A 3,590-nucleotide genomic window follows, 5' to 3' on the forward strand; every position below is an offset into this window, starting at 1 on the left:
AAAGAAAAGCACAGGACTGGATGGCCTTACTACTGAATTCCACCAACCTTTTACAGGAAAACTAAAACCAATTCTTCTCAAACTATTCCAGAAACAATGAAGGGGAGGGAACTCTATCAAACTCATTCTGCAGCCCAGCATTACCATGATACCAAAACAGACAAAGATACAATGAAAAAGAAAACCACAGACCAGTATCCCTGATGAATATAGACATAAAAGTTCTCAACAAAATGATAGCAAATTGAATCCAACAACTCTTAAAAAATATAATGCACTTTGTTCAGGTAGGAATTATCCGAGGAATGCAAGGGTGGTTCCACGTATGCAAATCAATGTCTCCGACACAGCAGATTAAGAGAATGAAGGGCAAAGGCCATATGATCATTTCAATAGAAACAGCAAAAGCATTTGATAAAATTCAATATCCCTTAATAATAAAAAAAATTTTTCAACAAATCAGATAGAGAATCACCATCCCCTAACACCATAAAGGCCATGTCTGATTACCCATGGCTAGCATCATATTGAATAGGAAAAAGCTGAAAACCTTTCCATTAAACACTGGAAAAAAACATAGATGCCTTTTCTCACCATGGTTATTCAACACAGTACTGGAATTCCTAGCTAAAGCAATTAGGCAAGAAAAAAAATGGGCATCCAAATTGGAAAAGAGAAAGTCAAATCATTCCTCTTTGCAGATGATATGATCTTATATATAGAAAAACCTAAAGTCTACACACACAAACACACACACACAGACACACCCCAACAACAAAAACCTCTTAGAACTGATGAATGACTTCAGTAAAATTGTTGGATACAAAATTAACGTTTACAAATTTGTAATGTTTCTATACACCAATAATGAACTAGTTGAAAAAGAAATCAAGGAAACAATCACAATTACAAATGCTATTAATACAAACAAAATGCCAATGAATAAACTTAACCAAAGAGGTGAAAGATCTCTACAATGAAAACTATAAAAAAACTGATGACAGAAATTAAAGGGGGCATGAAAGTAATGGAAAGATATCTTATTCTTATGGATTGGAAGAATTAATATTGTTAAAATGACCATACTATTCAAAGAAATAAAGATATTCAGTGCAATCTTTATCAAAATACCAATTACATTCTTCCTAGGAATAGAAAAAGCAATCCTAAACACATATGGAACCACAAAAGGCCCTGAAGAGCAAAAGAAATATTGAGCAAAAAGAACAAAACTGTAGGCATTACACTATCTGAATTCAAAATATACTTCAAAGCTATAGTAACCAAAACAGCATGGTATTAGTATAAGATAGGTAGATCAATGGAACAGAATAGAGAACCTGGAAATAAATCCATGTTTACAGCCAACCATTTCTTTAAAAAGGCACTAAAAGCATACATTGGGGAAAGGACATCTTCTCCAAGAAGTGCTGCTAGGAAATCTGGATATACACATATAGGAAAATGAAATTAGACCCCCATCTCTTACCATATACAAAAATCAAATCAAAATGGATTAAATACCTCAACCTATGAAACTAATAGAAGAAAATATAGGGGCATTGCTTTAAGACATTGGTCTAGGTAAAGATTTTATAAGACTTCAAAAGCACAGGTAACAAAAACAAATATAGTCAAATAGGACTGTAGCAAACTAAAAAGTTGAATCTGTAGATAAATTTGGGAAGTTCTGTCATCTTAACAATATTAAATATTCTGATCCATGAACCTGGGATGCCTTTAACTTATTTAGATCATCTCTAATTTCTTTGCATGATATTTTGTACATTTTAGAGTGTAAGCTTTGTACTTCTTTAGATAAATATATAACTATGTTGTATTTTTAATGCTACTAGAAATATAATTGTTTCTTAATTTCATTTTTGAGTTATTCATTGCATGTGTATAAAAATACAGTGGAGGCCGGGCACGGTGGCTCACGCCTGTAATCCTAGCACTCTGGGAGGCCAAGGCGGGTGGATCACTTGAGGTCAGGAGTTCGAGACCAGCCTGAGCAAGAGCGAGACCCTGTCTCTACTAAAAATAGAAAGAAATTATCTGGCCAACTAAAATATATATACAGAAAAAATTAGCCAGGCATAGTGGCGCATGCCTGTAGTCCCAGCTACTCGGGAGGCTGAGGCAGTAGGATCGTTTAAGCCCAGGAGTTTGAGGTTGCTGTGAGCTAGGCTGATGCCACGGCACTCACTCTGGCCTGGGCAACAAAGCGAGACTCTGTCTCAAAAAAAAAAAAAAATACAGTGTATTTATATACATTGATTTTATATCCTGCACATTTGCTGAACTCATTTACCAGATTTAATAGTTTTTAATTGGATGCCTGAGAAATCTGTATACAAGATCATGTCATCTGCAAATAGAGATAGTTTTATTTCTTCCTTTATAATCTGCATGCCTTTTATTTCTTTTTCCTGCCAAATTGCATTGCTAGATCCTCTAACACAATACTAAGTAGAAGTGGCAAGAGCAGACATCCTTGCCTTTTTCCTGATTTTAGGGCAAACGTGTTTAGTCTTTCACTTTTAAGTATAATGTTAGCTGTGAGTTTTCCATAAATGTCCTTTATCAGGTGGAGGGTGTTTTCTCTATTCCTAGTTTGTTTAGTGTTTACTTTTTAAGATAAAAATGTAACGTATTTCACCATTTGCAGGGAGTTAGCTACGCTCCCAGCAAAAAATCGGGTCCCTCAGACAGGGGTCGTTGCAAAGGATGAAAAAAATAGTAGGACACAGAAATAAAAATAATACACAGGCAAATATATAGTTTATAAAGAATAGATTTATGAAGATAGATAAAGAGGGTACTTGGAGGGTTACACACCTTTCCCATTAGAACGTGCAACCCTGACTCAAGTTTTACACAGATATTTATAGGTACAGTTTTCAGTTGCCAGGGATAACAGGATTTACATAATAACAGGTAGTTCAGTTTAGGTTCAGAGTCTTCCAAAAGGCTTCTACAGATCCCGTAACTAACTCTATCTAGGTGAACAAAGGGTTATAAAATCTTCTTAGGGCAAAGTTCTAAGTTTTAAGATAAAGCTATCACGTTAGCAAAAACAGAGACATCCTGGCTCTAGTTATTGTGTATTAAAACAGAGATTTCAGAAGTCAAGCATAAGCTGTCCCTTATGCTATTTACTTTAACTGCATGGTTCCGTTTGGGCCCTGCTGTGGCAGCATATCTTATTAACTAGCTTTTATCTCTGATCAGCTCTCATCTTGGGCGGCCTGTCTTTGTTGATCAGCTCCCCATCCCATGGCTCCATGCAAGACCTGCTTTGTCTTTCAAAGCAGGTGAGAACCACAGGCTTGAGATTTGGAAAGCAGCTGTTACTGACCATTGAGATGCCCTCCCGAGGTGAGGCAGCTTTTGATATGTGAACTAACACGTTTACATTTTCCTTCAGGGCAAAGCCTTGCAAGACTCCTGAAATCATTTCTGTTTCTAAAAATATAGGGGGCATTTCTATAAATCAATATTTCTTAGGGTCAACAAACATTTTTCTGCATATGTTGAGATAATCATGTGATTTTTTTTATTCTTTTAATATGTTGTGATACATTAAT

Source organism: Eulemur rufifrons, chromosome 30 (assembly GCF_041146395.1).
Source record: "Eulemur rufifrons isolate Redbay chromosome 30, OSU_ERuf_1, whole genome shotgun sequence".
In the NCBI taxonomy this organism is placed as follows: Eukaryota; Metazoa; Chordata; class Mammalia; order Primates; family Lemuridae; genus Eulemur; species Eulemur rufifrons.